At 33.1% G+C, this 6,288-nt stretch overlaps 1 pseudogene; it reads left to right on the plus strand.

Annotated features, from left to right (window-relative positions):
• The first annotated feature begins 398 nt into the window (after positions 1 to 398).
• On the plus strand, positions 399 to 5,867 carry LOC128244060 (GTP-binding protein REM 2-like; annotated as a pseudogene).
• Positions 5,868 to 6,288: the final 421 nt, after the last annotated feature.

The following is a 6,288-nucleotide window of genomic DNA, read 5'->3' on the forward strand; positions in this document are numbered from 1 at the left end:
AGTCAAGAAAATCCACGTGATCGCCAGAGAGCGTTATAACATGTATATATTAGAAGTGGATATCTCTGGTGGTATTGTCTTTGTGACGATGCTACAATGGATCTGCTATCGGAGAGACTACTAGTTGGAGTATTGATCTGATGAATATTAAGAATTAAGTATACTCGTCAATGGTTTAGACAGAAATAAGGTTACAGTGTCCTTGATAAAAGAACCGGAATATATGCGAATAATTAGCTTGGATGAATATTTTGATCGTTGTTTACAAAACATTATTTAACACATTTAGAAATGCTTTAAAATACCAGTGCCGTGATTTGATCGGTTTTTGTTGTTGTTTATTTTCAATCTTGATGTTGATGTGCATGGACTTGTATTATTCACTCACTTATGCAACAATGGATCCAGATAAAGTTGAGCAAAAGTTCAGTGTGCCCACAATACGCCATGAGGTTTCATATGACGTCAAAACAGATCACGAGGATCACGAGGAGCCAACAATTGCAGACAAGAACCAACTATTTCAGCGAAGAATGGAATTACGAGATTCTGAACATGTTGCTCAAAATCACTCCAATTTAAAATCCAACAACACACCATGGACGTTCAAGCTCATTCCGAAACCGACCTCGACCAAAACATTTAAATGTTGGTGTTGGCCGACCAAGACGAAGCAGTTTACCATCAACTTCGGGGAACTTTCTCTCAGAATCTTTCGACGATATTCATAATCAGAAGGAATCAGACCAACAGCCATTGCGAAGAGTGCGGCCATTTAAAATAACGTCGAAGGGAGGCATTGTAAACAGAGGAGACTCTTTTAAACGGAGCTCTAATAGTATAAACTCCATTCAAAGTGCTATACATAGCGAACATGGCGGAACTAGATCATACAACAACAGCATGCATACAATCAACCGCACGCAATCCCGAGAAAGGGGAACTTTGGACAGTACGGGATCTTCTATTGAAACAGTTATTCATAAAGTTGCCATGGTTGGGGATAAAGGTGTAGGAAAAACATCTTTGACAAATCAGTTCATGACGTCGGAGTTCATTGCATTTGATGCAGATAACGGTAAGAAAGAAATCGATCTTTTAATTTGTATTTAATATTATAAAAAATCAAGAATTGTGTCCTTGAAGCCATCATGAAATACGTCAATATATATTGTTGATATATAACTAGTACAATAACAATCCAAATAATGTGCTGTTACGTGATTGATAACTAGCTTGGAAGACGGCCGTTTTATTTATTTAGCGCTGTTAATAGCACATATAAAGTATTTTTGATGATATAAGTTGAATTTCATATTTGTGGTCATTGATTACGAAAAATATAAAACTATTTTTTAATACTGCAAAAAAAACATGCGAAGGCTCATTTTTTATTAATTTGAGAAAATTCCACTCATCCGAGATGCCTTATATGTTTTGTTTATTTAAAACAACACTTGAAATATTAGTGGACTTTCATCTAAATACGACATAGTTCAGACGTTCAAGTCAAGATCATTCTACTTTTTTATTGCTAGTTCTATCGATCCACTTAACTAACTCAACACCACGCTGGAAAATTTACGGGAAGTTTTCCAGCTTCAATGTGTTCGGCCAAACGGGATCATTACGAATATAAATTATTTCCTGTTTAACGCCATATAGTTTTACAAAGCCATAAGGACCGGGAAATCGATAATTAACTTGTTAATGCCGGGGCAATAATAATGTAAATAGAGGAGAGAGAGCATTAGTTCAAATACGTGGTATCAATGGCTGACAAATGTGTTCAGATATTGTGTCACGTTTTATCTTTCAGCATAAATGAAACGTGAGAGTAAACCTGTTGAACGCCTTGCCATTCAGTTATCTAAGTGTTTAGAGTCAACTTCGGTGCTACTAAAATTGAAATAAGATGCCAATGAACAAAATGATTTGATATATCTGCTATTTCTCATACAAAATAGGTTTATAAATGTGAACGTGAACCATGTCCTTTTTGCTAACCTGTAAATGTGGTTAATTAAGAAAAAAGAAATATGTATATTCTACAGGCATGGGGTATATCAATAATACAACTTACTCATCATTTACACAAATTGTAAACTATAGGCACAATAAGTTTGTGTTGCAAATACTTAATATCTGATAACATTGCGTTTAAAACATAATGTTACTGAAACTGGAATGGAAACATTATTGTTTAATGCTTTTCATTAAGAGTAAAAAGAAGTGTTGCAAATGACCTTTTTAGAAGGTATAAGTGAAGACCTTTTTGTGCCCTTCTTCATCCAGGGCCCGTACTCACAAAGGTCCTGATACTGAGTTTGACTCATGGTCAGAAAAGCCATATTTTAATTTTGGTGCTGAAATACTACTCCTGAGTAACTATGGTCAAACGTGATATATCTGCGTCATATGATCTGTTCTATTACCAGATAGACATTCTCGTCAACTTGCGTTATATTCTGGACATCTTGATACATTTAAGAATTCAGTTTTTTGAGCAAGTGCCTCGAACTAAGACTCAAGACATTAGTGAATACGGACCAGGATTTGTCAGTTTATTGCAGAGGCGACAAGAAAGGTCCTATGCCAATCAGATCTATATATATTTATAAAACTGAAAGAAAGGACAGTGACAGAAATAAATTTAAAACAAAATGTATTCCATTGTACAAACAGATGAGTTTAAGAGTTCAATAATGTTCGTGAAACGTTTGATTGGTGTGCATTAGTGCTTTTGTGAGTTTATGAATTAATTAGCGTATTTAGAAAAAAAAATCAATGAATAAACAAATAAATATATTTATTTATTGGAAAAATAATCACGTAATATCTTTTTTACTTAATTCGTGCATCGGATGTTTACTGAGTGTTATTAAACGAGCTGATGTGAAATCATTGGTAATGATTGCGTTGTAATATGTAGATTATTTAAATACTTCTTTTCCACCAAACATGAAACACCATTAACATTAAATTAATGTAAACAAGAAATTGGTCACAGTTATGAAATTAAACCTGCAACGCGGGAAATACTTCAAATCCAAGACGGTCTGCTATTGAGGTTTTTTTTATGTGTCATATCGAATTGCATGACCAAAAATGTAGGTGAGTAATTTATCACGAATGAGAAATGTCTAATGTGAATACCATTTGTCTTGTTGAGCATGTTCCTTCTCCAATTGTGATGTAAACGAAAACAATTGCACATATCCTCAAGAGTTTCCATAATACAATCAAGGCAACGTTCTGCAAAAGAATGATTTATACTAGGATTGGCCACGAGTAAAAATATTTATGTTGGGAATTGGGAATGCAAGAAAGACAACAAACCGCTCAGTATTGTCTTTATTTGTGCAAATATCTGTCTACGGTACACAACTATATAATTACCATTTCTTGGTATCTCAAATACTGGTCATAGTTGCTGTTTCCGTTTTCAATAACGGAATTAAAGATAAATATGCATGTGCAGAAAACGACAACATAATCTCAGAAATGATCTTCATTTCAAATTTTAAGCATCAATGTTTATTTGTTTTGAACAAAACACCTTAACCAACTTGTTATTCGCTGTTTCGTTTGTCTGCCTGGCAAAACATACATCACAGAGAAACATATAATGTCCGCTGAGTGAACTCAAGTCTTTTTTGTATCAATTATCTTTAATTTAGTCAGATAACATTTCCAAAATTGAGTAACAGAACCGCCTTTGGTACTCTCTTTCTTGAAAATGCAAAGAAATATTCCAATGGGATACAGTTTTACTTTTTTCGATAATTAAAACAGTTTGCGTACAATGAAAATATTGTCATTCAGTGATTTCAAGTTTGTGTTCATGAAATTGCGCATCATAATGAAATATTTTTGTTTCAGATGACGACAAAACAGGCAGTTTTGTGACGGTGCTGTTGAACTCGGAAGAGTCCACACTAAAAATTGTTGACCGGCCATTTGATTTACAGATAATATTGCATGCTTCTTATCAAAAGTTTTATGAATATTTTGTATCTATTATATCAATTTTAATACCATGATACAGTTATAATATACGAATGTTCACAAACGGACATAGATAATTCAGAATCAATATATTAACATTACAGTTAGTTTTATCGGTCTATATCTAATATACATACTATTGATTTAACACTATTTAATGGTACACCATTCTCGCTGCAGATCAGATTATTACATAACAGTAAAACATTAAGAATTTCCCAGAATCATTTTATTGCATATGCAGGAGATGTCCAGCCAATCTGTTGACGCCTTTGCAGTGGTATATTCGGTCACGGATCGGTCGAGTTATCAGGAGGCTGTTGACATTATGTATCACGTTCGCCATCAACTTGTAATTAAAGACAAACCAGCAATTCTCATCGCCAACAAGATCGACCTTGTAAGGAAAAGAAAGGTCACGAGGGAAGGTATTACTCTTTGTTCCATTTTAAAATTTATTTAAAGAATGTTTTTGCCTATTTCCTCATTTTATTCTGCAGACACCATAAATCAGTGTCAGTCTGTTGCCAAGCGCACGTGATATGGAGACATTTGTAATGGCTTTTTAACTATTCACATTGCATCATAATGTGTTCTATACAATGTCCCTATAATGAAAACCGGAGAGCATCATTATCAGTAATAACATATATTTGAATAGGCAATAACAATGAAATATTTATTTATCGGCTTCTGACAGTATTATTACATGTAAACGGCATGATAGCATTGATCTTGATTAAAGTGACACACTTATTCAAAATCAATACATACATATGTATAACAAACATCAATTTTGAGTGACAAATCTTGAACAACTTCCTTAATTTTGCATTTATGGAAAATATTAATTACTGATAACAAGATTGTAACATTGTAGTTTATAGATGAAAATGTAAAATAAATGAATAAATGATTTACAGTGATCTACTATACTAGAAATATCGTGTTTTCTGCACAAACACATTTATTCATCCTTTCTGGGATATTTTAACAATTATTGTATCAATTGTAGTAAATCTATTTGGGAGTAATATTGTATCCGTAATTGTATCGGATATTTTTTCTCATATTCACATCTTCTTTCTGGTTAAAATTTGAGGTATAATGGTATATTTATATTCGTTGTAGACATTTAGAAGTAAAACATTCAAATCATATCGAACAACGCAGTGGTTTCATTATTTACTTAAATATCAAGCTTTGATTAGATTAGCTCGACATTATTTAACCAATGGCTTTCTACGTTACAGTCAGCCGCTATACGTTTATACAAAATATGTTTTTGGTATTCTTCTTAAACAATGAACTCACCTGCAGTATGAACACATGATGGTATACGATCCATCATTGAATTAATTAATCAAACAATATACGTATTGTAAAATTGCGAACCCGATACCGTACTGGAAAGGAACATTGGCGAAAGGTTAATAACTTCTAGGAAAATGTGATGCTGAAACAAGTGAAATAAACCCATTATTGTCTTAGCAATTGTTTTTACATTCAATGAAACACATACTACCGTGTGCAATGAGATGTGAGTTTTTTCATACACATTGGTTTTATACTTTTTAGAGGGAAGATCTGTAGCCAAACAATATAGCAGTAAATACTGCTAAACATCCGCCGCTCTTAATCACCACGTAGATGAACTCCTGGTTAGAATACTGAGCCAAATCCGCCTGTACAAGACCCCTGGACAACCAATAGATCCGTCAAACTTTGATGTTAGGCCTTGTCAAAACAAGCATGCCAAATGTTTCATACCTGTTCCAAAACGTTTGCTGAATTTCATCTTTTGTAAGAGTCCGATTCCAACCGCTCGACATGAGTGTGAAGATCTCTTTACGTCATAGTTTGTTTTCTTCAATTTGTTGTTTGGATATTTTTTTTTCAATACTGCTTTGATTATTTTCACAAGCATTGATACTTCTGAATATAGGACGTTCATAAAGATGTCTTTATTGCAGACAGCGAAACCTGATTTCATGGTTAAAATTAAAATATTGCTTGCTTGATGTTTATAACACATCTTTGCATGGATTGGATCATTTTCAAATTGTGTGATGTCTTGATTATTTCTTAAATATAATTATGTGTACAAACTAAAACATAAATCAATAATACAGCATGTATATACATAAATTCATATTTATTTTGGAAACGTTTCTATGTATTTAAAATCAAATGTTACCGTTTTGTTTTTCTATTATGGCTATGCCACTTGTGCATTCATAAGTGAATCTTTGGCAACTGGTTCTACCATATGAACTATTA

The sequence above is a fragment of the Mya arenaria genome, chromosome 8, assembly GCF_026914265.1.
Source record: "Mya arenaria isolate MELC-2E11 chromosome 8, ASM2691426v1".
In the NCBI taxonomy this organism is placed as follows: domain Eukaryota; kingdom Metazoa; phylum Mollusca; class Bivalvia; order Myida; family Myidae; genus Mya; species Mya arenaria.